The sequence below is a fragment of the Phyllostomus hastatus genome, unplaced genomic scaffold (genome assembly GCF_019186645.2).
Source record: "Phyllostomus hastatus isolate PE091 unplaced genomic scaffold, TTU_PhHast_1.1 phas_contig_198, whole genome shotgun sequence".
In the NCBI taxonomy this organism is placed as follows: domain Eukaryota; kingdom Metazoa; phylum Chordata; class Mammalia; order Chiroptera; family Phyllostomidae; genus Phyllostomus; species Phyllostomus hastatus.
Window position 1 is genome coordinate 23,262 of NW_025333715.1, and position 14,926 is coordinate 38,187.

A 14,926-nucleotide genomic window follows, 5' to 3' on the forward strand; every position below is an offset into this window, starting at 1 on the left:
GAACAACAGGAAAGCAACCACATATTCTGGATAGAAAAATATATAATGATCTTCATTGCTCAGTTACCTATAAATGTAATGTGATCTAGATTAAAATATCAGCAAAAAATGTTTTAATCCTCACCTGAGGACTTACTTATTGATTTCAGATAGAAGGGAAGGGAGGGAGAGAGAGAGGGAGAGAAACATCGATATGAGAGAGAAACATCAAAGGGTTGCCTCTCGTACGTGTCCCCACTGGGGAATGAACCTGAAACTTAGGCCTGTGCCCTGACTAGAGCTCGAACTACGACCTTTTGGTTCATGGGATTGTTATGGGAGAAACTCAGTTCTTCTTGCCGATGCAGTAGAGAATTACAGATCAGCCAGTCTACTAGTGAGCAAGCAGGGTTCACTAGTGATACGTTCTCATGGAAGACAACGGGCCTTGCCAAGGTGGCGTGAAAGGTGCAGATTCCGGGCAGGGCAAGGTAAGGGCAGCAACAGGCAAGGGCAAGAGTGTCTTTGGTCCTTGGTCCTGAGGACTTATGTAGTTGGCGGGATGGGGGGCGGGGGAAGAATTTACATATTGATTGGTGGGTAAAGGTGGTACCAGCTTCCACGGGGGATGTGACTACCCAAACTTAGGTATGTGTGGGGGTCTGTTCGCCTGAATCCTTATCTCACTCCAGACCCCATATGTTCCTCTTGTTGTAAAACAGAAACGTGACAAGAGCCAGTTAAAGTTGCGGCAGTCACCCAAAGTTATTTACAGGCTCTTTTTGTAAACATTAGGGACTCCCTCATAAAACAGATGGTGACCAGAGGTAGGCAAGTAACCAAAGTTGTTTTGTGGGCTTCTTCTTTGGGCTCTGTGGACCCCCTCCCACCCACCAACCAGACCTTGGAATTAACACACAGTTTCAAAGGCTTTTTTCCCAGACAGTGGAAACGACACCTAGAATTTCAAGGGCTCCCTCTTCCTGTGCCACCATGGTGTTTCTTGTGATGTTCCGAACACCTGGCACTATTATCAGATCAGTCCCAGGACGACTGAGTCACTGGGTGAGACTTGTCTCCCTACTCCTCCTCCTTGCCTCAGTTTGCTATCTATCCTACCTAACAGGACAAAGCTCCAACCAACTGAGCCACATTGCCCAGGGCTCAGCAAAATATTTTAAAGTAAAAGAAGCTCAATTTAAGTTTACCTGTTAAAATAAGGAAGAATTAAAAGGTACATTGTATTATGAAGCCACAGTAAGTACCACAATGGAGTAATGCCCTGTGAATAGACAGATTGATAGAAAAGAATACAGGGTCCATTAATACATAGAGATCCACATAAAAAATTGTGCTTCATTTCGTTTAAGTTTTTTAATTAGTTGATATATTTTTCATTTGGAACATCTATCATTTGCCTCTCACATGCTCTCAACTGGCAACTTGGCCCACAACCTGTCACAGGTGGGCACAGGTAACTAGGTTCTTGATGATAGCAAACAAAGAACTGAACACAGTTTATATCAGACAGACAGAGAGCAGATTTATTAAGCGATAGTACACTCCACAGAACATGGGAGTCGACTTGGAGGAGAGACTGATCTCAGGGGCTGCAGGGATTCTATACTCACAGGGTGATATTTCTTGGCTAGTTTTGGCAGGGTTTTATTGCCCACATCATTATATTAGTGTAAACCTACTGTACATGTGGTCTCCCATGATCTTCCTTAATTGACAATGAGGGAAGGGGGTCCCACAATGCTGGTTTATTATAATGCTATTATAATGAGGCAGGGGTCAGGTAGCATCTTCTGCACAGGTACAGTTATGATTCACCATAATTCAGCACTTTCCCAGAAAGCAGGAACAACTGGTCTCAGAACACAGTCTCTGTCCTGTACCAATGTCCTTTATCTTGTCCCTGGAGAACCTCCGGAATTTCCTCCTGACTGTCTCCTTCCTCAAACCCAGGCATGTGCTCTGACTGGGAATAGAACTGGCAACCTTTTGGTTGGCAGGCAGACACCCAGCCCACTGAGCCACACCAGTCAGAGCCATTGCCTGAGTCTTGCATGTGGTTTGTCCAGGGATCAAACCTGCAACCTTGTCCCCCACCCCAAACACACAAAAAAACCTCAAAACCAAAAACAAAGAAACAAACCCTGTAGAGATATACAAAACTTCACATGAGCCTTGGCTGGTGTGGATCAGCACAGTGAGCACCAGCTTACAAACTGAACAGTGACAGCTGGGTTCCCAGTCAGGGCACATGCCTGGGTTGTGGGCCAGATTCTCAGTCTGGGGTGTGTGAGAGGCAACAGAGTGATGTATCTCTAACATCCATCTACACATTGATGTTTCTCTCCCTTTCTTTCTCCCTCCCTCCCTTCCCATCCCTTCTCTCTGAAAATAAATAAATAGAATCCTAAAAAAATAAACTTAACATGAGCAGCAAAGTTGGATTCAACATTTAGGGATGATCCACGATTCCCAACGTTTCCTTCTGGTCTGCACCAAGGTGTTTTCCCAACGTGAACACCAGATGGCAGAAGAGAGGCGCACTGGGAACATTTTTTCAGTGATCACATTGTACTGTAGAGCAAGTTTCAACAAACTTCAAAAAATTGAAATTATGTAAAGCATATTGTTGGCACTAATTGCGATTAATATAGAAATCAGTAACAAAACGTTTCTAAAAAGTCCTTAGTTTTAAAACTGATGAAACGCACATCTAAATAACATTGGATTCCACATTCCTAGAAGATCCACTATACTCACAACTTTTCCTGGGGACCTGCACTGCATTATTCCCAAGTTGAACACCAGATGGCAGCAGAGAAGCACACTGGTACCATGAAGCAAGTTTCAACAAACTTCAAAGGATTGGAATTATATAATGTAACCTTTCTTGCTCTCATTGCAGTTAATGTAGATTTCAGTAACAGAAGGTAACCGGAAAGACCTTATATTTGGAAGTTATGAAACGCACTTCTAATTAACCCGCAACTAAGTCACTATTGCAGTCGGAAAGTAATTTCAACTGAAAGGCATTACAGGGAAACGTGTCATCTTCAGTGCGCACAGCAGGAAAGGACAAAAGCTGGCGCTCCAATGGCTCTGAACCCACACAAAGACCCCCGCGTAGTGAGTCAAATCCAGGGAAAGTAGCAGAAAGGAAATGTGCACATGCAGATGTCTGGGAGGGATACACTCAAAGTGGTAGCAGTTAATGTTCCCTGGGGTAGAATTTTAATTAACTTCATTTTCCTGTATAGTTTCAGTAAGCTGCAACAAACAAGGGCATTTTCATTTAAGGGGAAAAGTACCACAGAAAAATGTGGAATAGTTTTATAGAATTATAAATAATTCTATAGAGAATACTTGTAACAATTGAATTAGAATAATCTAGACTGTTGTGAGGACACCAGAAGCCTTTTCTTTACTCATCCAGCCGGGTCTCTTGACAGTCAGAAGGAAAAAATTCTACCCGTTTAGGCCAAAATGGCTCCTTTTGTTATTTGCACTTCTTCGTGTGCATTGCAGCAGTTCTGACAGAGGAAACTCCTAACCTTTTGTTAGCTAACAGTGATGTGAGCCTGGGTCTGCCATTTACAAGCTACATTCTTTGGGACATGGAAGAAGCCTCCCAGGGCCTTTGCTTTGTCACATGTAACATTTCTCGTTTTGTAGCTTACAACACTTACCCCCGAAGTACCTCAACTTCAGACTCAGCATTGCCTCCTGAGAGCCTGTGAGGCTGGCCCTGGCAATACTCACTGAACTGGGACCAGAAGTCATGCTCTCCCAAAGCTGGTATGTGGTCTATGAGACGTGCTCGCGAGAAGTGGTCCCACAGGAATGGCTCACTTACATAGAGACCTCACACTCACACCCCACAAAGAGTCTGAGCACCCTTTTCAGCTCCTCACAGACCAGCTGAAGCTGCTCCCTGCCCCCACTCACTTCAAACACCCCCTCCCACAACCCCACATCCACCCACTGCTCGCCTAATTTTCCATGGGCTGGCCTTACCCTGGACATTTCACTTCAACCTGACAGTTGGTTTGACAATAAAGGCCAGGTGAGTGCGGGCCCACTCACAAGGTCCCTAACCCTAAACCTAACCCTGACCCTGACCTTAACCCTAACCTACCGTTTATACTACACTTTGGATGAAAACCACCCTTTTGAGTGGCAGTGGTGGTTCCATTCTTTTGCACCACCTCCCCCCGCCCCCGCCCCGCATCTCTCCAGTTCTATGTTGTTGTAAAGTATCAACTGTTCATCCACCCTCACAATTTGTCTTGGAAATAGAAACAGAATTTCCTTATGTTTCCGAAGAAAATCCCACATGGAAATGCTGTCAAGAATGGTGGTTGGGTTTTTTCCCCACTTCACTAGTGTGGAACCCAAACACCAAAACAATTACCGTAACCATCCTGGTGCAAATGATTTCTGACAACTGATTTGGGTATTTTGAATATGTGTTCTGTCTCCCGTGTGGCCTCACATGGTCTGTCCTCAGCGAACATCTGGACTTGATGGCTCTGCACTGCACCTGGTCTGTTCGCCCCTGGGGCATCTGTGTCTGAGAAACCTCCGGCACAAAATGCTGCAAACCACTCCCGACATGTTCAATCTGCCACAACACCTTCTCGTACATGCCACAAATCTTTTCTTCTGTTTACTGGCATTTTCATCCTTCTTGAAATACCAAAGCCTAATGTACCAAAAATATTACTATGTTTATCCACCTTCAATATGAAAATGGCCACACAGACACTCAACAATTTTGATGAGTTTTTCTTAACCCACGCTGATACATTTGTCGTGATACAGCATAACAAAATGGTTTCGAATGAAGTTAAAGACAAGTACGTGAACCACAGCCACGTGTCAGGGATGGGAAGATGGGGATAAAGGCGGGGGTGGTAGGGACCAAACAAACTTTTTGGCCAACCAGGCACAAAGCAGGCTTCACCCAGCATCGACTGCAGCACTGAGATCATGTACAGTGTGTGTTTTGCTCTCATAGCACTGAAGCTGGAATTCCCTAAAAGTGAGGGACTGGAAAATTCTGTCATTTGGTACTTATGAAATAGCTTCATAAATAACCTTCAAAATGGTTCATTTTGGAGGTCATAACTCAAATGCAACTATTTGAGTTACAAATTATTTGAGCTGAATGACTCTAAAACTTCAGAAAGAAATCTTCACCCTTAAATGCACATGTCACAAACAGAAGTGGAAATGTACAAGTGTTGCACCTGCACAAGGAACCTGAAAGGGCAAGCAAAGTCCAGGCGCAGTGGAGGAAACACTCCCACACACATGTGCGGAGAGGCACGTACATGAAAAGAGAGTGCTTTTATTTTTTTTTTACCTCTGGGTGGAAAGTTTTGAATAAATTTTACTTTTCTCATTGCTTAATGAAGCTGCAACTGACAAAGCCAATTACAAACAATTTTCAAGCACATTTGGCAATTTTAAAAACCTGACTTTATTATGCTACAAAGCCAGTTACAACAAATGTCACATAAGACATGCTTATTCCTCCTTTCACCCTTAATCTGGAAACCAGTCACAAGTTACCGGGACAGTCCTTACATTCAGACGTGTTCAAATGCACCTGGTAATACCACTGCCATCAAAACTCACTGATATTCCACTGGAATCAGCCACATTTCCTGCTGACCTGCACTGAGGTGTCATTCCCCAAAATGACCACGAGATGGCAGCCAAGATGCACACTCAGAACACACTCTACCAGGGGCCTGGCCACCAGGTTCCTTCGTTTTTTACTGTGAGATGCAATGGCAGGCCCATTTTCTATTTTCCCCAACAACGTGAATAGACAGCATGTTCACCCCTTTGTTCCACTGCCCTCTGCCATCTTTCAGACTATTTCACCATTCCATCTTCCCACATCTTTATATATTGGAGCAGAGACATCTCCCAGGTGCCATTCCACAGAATGGAAATTTTTCTCAATTAGGAGAACTTCGGAAAGGCTGAAATAAATGGCAATCCAAAGGGGTGTGTGGGTGAGTGCTGTGGGATGAATCGGAACAGCCAGGCTGCAACTGTTTTCTCCTGGTCACCGCAGAGAAACGTGTGCTCTCGCCTTATCCTCTCTGAAGATCACGTGTCTTCTGCTGACAAATTCAGGACTCTTTCCCTCAGGTGGTGCTTTCCATTGGTCTGACAGGGAGCAGTATTTGTTGGAAGTAACCGCCTGGTTTCTGGTGAGGAACTCCTACTACAGGACTCCCTAAGGACCCCACCACATACACAGCATGGCCTCCTTTGGGTGCAGACCGCCCTTCAGAGTGGGTGGTGGTGGTTCCCTCCCTGTGCCCACAGTCTCTCCTGTTCCACATTAGTGTCAAATATCAACAGTTCATCCCCTCCCCCAATTTGTCTTGAAATTGGAAGGTTTTCCTTACTTTTCAGTAGAGAATTCATTTGGAAATGCGGCTAAGAAGGTTCCCCCCTCCTCCCTGCTTAACTTCCGTGGGACACAAACATCAAAGCAATTAACATAACTGTGCCAGTGCAAATGATTTTCGATGCTATTGATGAGGATACTTTGAGTATGTCACCTGCTCCCATGTGCCATAACGTGGTCTGTCCTCAGTTAACGTCTGGACTGGATGGCTCTGCACTGCAGCTGGTCCATATGACCAAAGGAGCAACTACACATGAGAAGTCTGCAGCATGAAACTTCACAAACCACTGCTGACATGTTTGGTCAGTCACAGCACCTTCTCCACACACACTACAAACCTTTGTTTGCATTTCACTTGAGTTTTCACCTTTCTTGAAGTGACAAAGCCTAACGTGCCAATAATGGTGCTATGTTCATCCATCTTCAATACGACAATGGCTATACAAATATTCATGAGTTCTGGTCAGATTTTTTAATGCATGCTGAGACGACAGCTGTCATAGTAAAGTCCAAATAAAGGTATCAAATGAAGTTAAAGACAAGTCATGGCATCAACCACAACCCCAACCCCTAACCCTAACCCCAAACCATGCCACACACCAGACACTGGACTGCATGTCCGAAGCCTGTCTCTGACTCCAGATGCCTGGCTCTGAACATCATGCTCCAGAGAGCAGTCTGTCCTCCTATTTAAACCTGTAAACCTTTGAAATATAAACATCTAATGTCTAAAAATATAAAGCAGGTTTCTGTTTAAAAAATGGTATATTAAATCAAGCAAACTAAATGATGCAATGATGACGCATATTAGACAAGAGATGCATAAGACTGCTGTTGGCATATCATAGCATACTCTTCCAAAGCAAAATCGATGAAAGTAAATGAGTAAATGTGGTATCCTCCTGATTAAAAAATTCTGAATCACAGGAGAAGGTATTCCCAGAGTAAGAAAACCACCCATGGAACTGAAGAAAATGGCTGCACATCATACTCTCGATAAGACTCTTGTTACCACATCAAAGAACCGTATAACTCATCAATGGAGAGATATCTATATTTTTAAAGAACTTGAATAGTCCCTTGTAGAGAGAATATATATGTATGAGTGGTAAAAAAAAATCAGAGAGAACATTCAATGGCTATATCACTGCGCAATACACTTCCCAGTCACTACAAAGGCTATACTTGAGAAAGCAAAACTGAGAAATGTTTATAATCACAAACAAAAATTAGAACAATTGACCATTTCTTTTCTAAATGTGAAATATTGCAGATCCTATATAACATGGTTTGGCATTTCCTGAGAAAATTACCCTACTGTGTCCAATAACTCCACTTTGAAACACATATCTGCAAAATTGAAGACAGATGTTATAACAAACTTAAACATGATTATTCACAACAACACTGTTAACAACAACTGAAAGGTGGAAAGCATTCAAATGTCCATCCACAGGTAAATGAATAAACAAAATTTGGTTATTCTGTCACCAAGAAAGTACTGGACCCAAGGCAGTTTTGCTCTGGCAAGGTGTCATATGTGTAAAGTCTTGACTTCATGTGGTAAAAATTTCATGACACAAAGCTAGGGAATTTTGAGAGTTTGTATATTAAATGTAAGGACAGTGAAACAAAGAAGGGGCTTCAGATAGAAGAGGTGAAATCACAGCAACAAGAGCTAGCATGGGCGGAGTAGCTTCTTGGGAAACAGAAAAGTTAGACACAAAGAAGGTCCTTGGAGACACAATCGGGGGTGAGCCTAAGACGAGCTGCCGCTGCCCACTGCTCCCCTGGCTGCAAGTCCCACAGGGATAAGGAGATAAGGAGAAACACAGTGAAGACACGCAGCAAAGAAGAGCAGGGAAGGCACATGTGTGCTCAACAAACAGTGCGTGCTGGGTGCTCTGTCTTTAGGGTTTTACCTGTTTTCTAACGTTGAGGACTTTAGAGGAGGTCTCAGAAGAGTCATCTCCACAGAATACTCAGCTTTCCAGGGGCGCCCTTTGATGTGCTGATGCAACTCAGTGACCACACAGAGTGGTCAGGGTCCTTCTCTGGTGAATTTCTCCTTCAGAAAAGTCACCAGAGAAGGGCTGGGACTGAGGTGGGTCTTCCCCAGCGTGGTCTGGCATGTCTGAACCATTTGCTCTCCAATGTCCATGGTTGGGAAACATAAGATCCTCAAATTTATTACCTGGCTATAAATTGCTAGGCCTTAGTTAACCATCAAGGTCAGTTTTCCCATTCCATTTCCAAGGAATTTTCCTACCTTTTCTATTAACCTGCCTCAACTCCATAAACCTGGGGACTCATATTGGTTTTGAATTTGACACAATGATCATCTCTTGACAGATACCAGACATCAGAGCCAAACTCAGGACCTTGGACACAGACCCTTGAATCCAAAAGCTGGACCCTGGAGCAGACCCAAACCAAAACCAGGACTCCAGGCCAAAAGCCCCAAACCCAAAGCCGTGGGCTCACACCCAACCCAGACCATGCAGTTTGAAGGCCAAACACCAGATGTCAGGGATTGACACCAGACCCTTAATACCAGATTCCATACACCACAACCTAAATCTTCATCTGCACATGGACCTCACATGTGAACCCAGGACACAAAGCCACATCCTAAGAGGTGCAAGACTGCAGACACACAACCGAATACATTTTGACTCTCAAGCACAGGCCCTGGACACAGGACACAGATCTGTAACCAGGATGCCCTGGCCAGAATTTGGAGTTGGAGCCAGACACCCGCCCCCATTGCCAGAGGCCTGAGGCAGGAACTGAACCGGATCCTCCCATTGTAAACAAGCCTGTACCTCAGGAGGCAAAGGAAGATCTGTCCACTTAGGAGACCAGATCACACTGTGAATAAACAGAGTAGCCATCTGAGGATCCCTGTTTCTTTCCATTGCTCACACATCACTGTAATAACTGATTCATAATGTCACTTAGAACAAAGAGTCTTACTCTGTTAGATTCCAGATTTTACCATCTCAAGTTTTTTCTTTCAAAATGTGGACATTTGCTTCATTCTGTGTTCTTCAGATTACCTACCTGGGGGCACACTTCCTGTGACAACATACTTCTGATTTCTAGGACACCGTGCTTCCAGGCCCTAAACTCATTTAAAATGCTAAGAAGGATGTTACTTTTTTATTTAGTCATTAATATATTCATAAATAACAAAGAGAATTTTTCTAGCTCCTCACATTACCTCACTTCTTGTTTTCTTTCAAGCTTTAACTATTTCTAGTTCACATACAGCTACAACCATGGAATGATCATTATTGCATGAGAGCAAGTTTACCTTCGTAACTCATGAGAATCAACGGAAAAGTGTCACAAACAGAATTTAGTACAATGATGGGGAAATAACATGCAGAAATAAATATGTAGAGATACTAAGTTAAAGACATTTTTTAACAAGACTTGCTAGTAACAAAGCAGGTTTTAAAAAAAAACAAACCTAGAAATAAAATATATAGGATCTGTGTGAAGAAAATTGGAAATTGCTACCCAATAACAGAAACTTTAACAAATGAAAAGTATTATCATGTTCTTAGATTTCAGAAAAAACACACAATGATACTCATTTACCAAACTTGTCTATAAATGTAATATAATGTAGATTAATATAGAAAAGTGGTCTCACAGGAAGTGGTCAGTTAAAATGGGACCTGAGATGTATACCGCAGTCTGGACCCCTTTCCTGTTCCCCACAGGGTGGCTGTATCTGCCTGCCACCCCTCTCACCTCACAGCCCACACGCAGCTCACCTCCTGTCCCTGGACCGCCTTGCTTGCATCGCATTAGCCTGTGAGCGTCACCTCGTGACCATGGAGACTGGCGGAGGCGGTGCCTAAACTCCAGTCCGCGTAGTTGTTTGTCTCTCCACCAGAACCGCCTGCCCCTCACGCCTGCCAGCCTAAATACGCCTCCCACCCAGCCCCACCCACATCTGTGGCCCCCTCTCACCTCCAGCCCAGTCCTGCCTCTGACCTTAGACTCCACCCCTCATCCGTAGGTTTGATTAATAGTGGTCCATTTAAACAAAAGTAGCCAGGAATCAAGTATACTAGTGGACATGCAGTTTAATGCATACATTAAATGCATTAATGTAATGAATACATTATTAATATATATACTTTATGTACATAACACATTATGTATTTGTAATATTACATTGTGTGCATTATATATTAATGTACATAATATACTAATGTAACAAAATACATTAAGTAACGAATACATTAATAACATATACTTCATAAAATGAAAGACAACTCTGAAAAAGAACTTGTTTGGACAATATAAATAAAATACACAAACTGGGAGAAAATATGAATTACCTAAAACATCAGGGATCAAATGTGACAGAAGATCAAAAGAGAAAGAATAGGAAAAGATACATAGGATGGTGCAAAAGTAGCTTTAATCAGAAACATGAATCACATGAAAATTACATAATATGCAGTAGACTTCGAGGTAAAAAGCATGACTAGAGGTGGTGAGTGCTTCAGAAAGCTTAATTGACCCAGAAGATCCAAATTCACCATGTACTTAATATCATAAACTTAAATTATATAGAACAGAGACACAAAGAAAACTTTATAATCATAATAGATTTAACAAACCTCTCTCACCAGAGTTAGAGCATACCTCTTTCAGAAACAAGAGACCACCTCACAAAATTCAGTAAGGGTGTAAGAAACACCATGAGCAGCAAATTGGATTCAACATTCACAAAGAACCATCCGACTATGCACTTTCCCTGATGACCTGCACTACAGTGTTATTCCGAAAATGAACACAAGATGGCAGCAGACAACCACGCTAGGAGCTTTTTTTTTTTTTTCCATTTACGGCATTGTGCTAAGGATCAAGTTTCAAAAAAAGTATATCGAAGGTAGATTGAAATTATATAAAGTATGTTTCATGCTATTATTGCACCTAATCTAGCCATCAGTACTAAAAGATAACTAGAAAGTCCTTATATTTAAAAATTATAAAATACACTTCTAAACGACCCGCAAATTATATTACAATTGCAGTTAAAAAATAATTTGAAACGAATGGTAATAAAAATAGTACATAAAAAACACTCTGGGAAAAAATATATTGATAAATCCACACATTAGGGACAGAGCCTGAAAATTCACACATTTTGCATCATCTTACAGACCCGGAATAATAAATTAAATCCAGAGAAAGTGGAAGAATGGAAATATGCAAGTAGTGATGTCTGGAAGGGTATACACTTTGTTTCATTAAATGATTTTTCATTGTTATTCTTTTTTTTTAAAGATCTTATTTTATTATTTATTTTTAGAGAGGGACGGGAGGGAAGGAGAGAGAGAGAGAGAAACAGAGAAACATCAATGTGCAGTTGCTGGAGGTTATGGCCTGCAACCCAGGAATGTACCATAGCTGGGAATCGAACCTGGGACACTTTGGTTCCTAGCCTGCGCTCAATCCACTGAGCTACGCCAGCCAGGTGATGTTTTATTGTTATTCTATTACACTTTCCCAACTCTTCCCTTTGATCCTCCTCCACCCATCCCAGCCCACACATCCCCACCTTCTTTAGAAGCATATATACTTAATATAACAGCAGATATTACCTGTTTGGGTAGGATTTCAATTATTTTTATTTTTATATATAATTTAAGTAAGCAGCAACAACAACAAAAAGGCCGTCTCAGTTTGGGCTTAAAAAGCACTACAGGAAAACACAGCATAATTTAAGAATAATAATAATCTAGTCTGTTGTGGGGACAACGCCAGAGGCCTTTTCTTTGCTCACCCAGCCTGATCTCATTGTTCAGAGGGGCTCCTCTTCCAGTTTTCACGTCTTCATGTGCAAATGCAGCCGAGCAAAGAGGAAACGAAGGTCTAGATGAGAAGTCCTGTAGATGAGCAGAGAAGCCCTAATCAGCACAGCAGGAGAGGGAGTTTCCCCCAGGGCTGCCTCACTTTAGGGCCTCCTATCAGGTCTGATGCTATGTAACTAAGAAGCAGGACTACTGAGCTGATACATAGTGTTGTTAATGGGAGAGACCTGGTTCTTCTTGCTGACGCAGGTAAAGAATTACAAATCTAGTAGTATGTAACCAGTTTATTATTGGCCTGTTCCCATGGAAGAGAACAGGAATGGATAGAGTTGGGGATGAAAGGCAAAGTTTCAGGGCAAAGCAAGACAGCAAAAGCAAGAGCAGCTGAAGACCAGGGTGGCAAGCCCCTGGGCAGCCTGATGCCAGGTGGCCAGAAGCCTTGTGGCCTGAGAGCCAAGAGCACCCCAAGCCTGAGAGAGAGAGAGAGAGAGAGAGAGAGAGGGAGGGAGGGAGGGAGAGAGAGAGAGAGAGAGAGAGAGAGAGATCGCTTTGTTCTGAAGACTTATATAGTTGGTGGGATGGGAGGAAAAAAAGTTACAAATTGATTAACAGGTAAATGCAGTGCCAGCTTTCCTGGGGGAATGTGACTACCCACACTTAGGTATGTGTGGGGGTCTGTTAGCCCCAATTCTTATCTTGCTCCAGACCCTATTTTTTCATCTTGTTGTAAAACAAATATGTGACAGGAGGCAGTTAATTAAAATTGGGGCACTTTCCAAGGTTATTTATGGACTCTTTCTGTAAGCATCAGGGACTCCCTCTTAAAACAGATAGTGACCAGAAGTAGGCAATTAACCAAAGTTGTTTTATGGGCTCTTTCTTTGGTCACCAGGGACCCTCTCCCACATTCAGGCCTTGGGATGAAAGCACAGTTTCAAGGCTTTCTTTCCCAGATACTGGAAATGTTACATAGAATTTCAAGGGTTCTTTCTTGCTAATATAGTGTTTCTTGTGATATTGAAACACATGGCAATATTATCAGAACAGGCTTAGGACTGCTGAATTAGCATGTGAGACTTGTCTCCTTCTTCCTCCCTGCCTCGGTTTACTATTTATTCTACTTAATTGGTAAAAGGTGTTTCCTGGCAACCAGGCTGATAAATGCTGGCCAGTGACAGCATTGCAGTCTCAGAGTTCTTTCTATGCTGTCTCCTGCTTCAACATTGTGAGCAAATCATAATTTAACAATTTCTCTTCTACTGAAAACTTTATATCTGTTATTATATGTGTTGGATAAAATACATGCAACATACTTCATTTCATACACAGGGAAGCATAACTAGGGGGAAATTTTTAATACTTTTCTTTTCATTTCATGTATTAATTTGAAAGAGAGAGAGAAACTTAGTTGTTCCCCTTATGTATTCATTCATTGGTTGCTTCTTATAGGTGCCCTGACTGGAGAATGAACTGACCACCTTGGCATATAGGCAGAACACTGTAAGCAACTGAGCTACCAAGCCAGGGACACTAGGAGAAAATTTTGAAAGTGGAATTTCTGGGTCAGAGGGTATGAGGATGTTATTTCTGGATGGCTATTCTCAAAATGATCACTGGAAAGTCTGTACCGAAGGACCCTTCCTCTAGTCTTTCAGAGCAAGGACACTGCACCTGCTTGCTCATCAACCTCAGAGATGTCAGGAGTCCTCTGGATCCCCATACAGGCCACCAAATTATGTTGACCTTAAAAATATCACAGTCAGTTATTTTACCAGCAGATAAGGGGTTTATTCGGAAACAGTAAAAAAAAAAAATTGCAATTTAGGACAAGCAAGCTGTAGCAAAAATCATAGGCCAGCTCCACAAGTAAAGGAGAGGAATGTATTTAACAGGCAGAAAGGAGGAAGTTGGGAGGGGTCACTTAAAATGAAAGTACATTGCAGAAAAGTGTCAGTTCAGGGTGAGGGTGGTTTCTCTCTGGCTTAGGTGCTGGGGAGTCGGCTCCTCCTGGGAGCACACAGTATCATCTTCATGTTGGGGCCTGTGAGACAGACAATGTTTCCTGTAATTGATCCCAGGTGGTGCTATGTGACAGCACCCCTACTGACCCCCAACTCCACTTCAGTGAAGTTTCCCTTTATGCAATTTCACAGTAATAATTACAGCTAGTTGGCTCATTTCAGATCCATGGAAATCAAGTTATATTTACGTGCTCAAAACGAGGTAAGGACCAGAAACACTCTTCCCACTGTATTCCGTGAAAGCCAGTAGCAGCAAAACTGACCCTGCTCTGTGGACCCCTGTACTCACATTTTTATGTTATTTTTACACAAAATACTTGTAGGTTTTTCCAGCATTTCTACATCTATTTAGTTTTTTTTTGGTTTTATCTCTTCTTCCTAATTCTGAAATGTTTTTACACCTGAGTTAAACACACCCATTAATCATAACACCACTTCGTTGAGACATGAAATTCTCCCAGTGTGTTTTCCAGTATACTTATTATTCTACTTGTTGTGTTTAAATGTTTGGGCCCTCTGGGAGTTATTTTGTGTCTATGAATTGCATGGTCAGGATTTACTGACTTAAAGTTCCACGGAATGCAATGCAGTCTTGACCGCGTCCTCACTGCTTGGGCAGCTCTAGCTGAAAGTGGGTT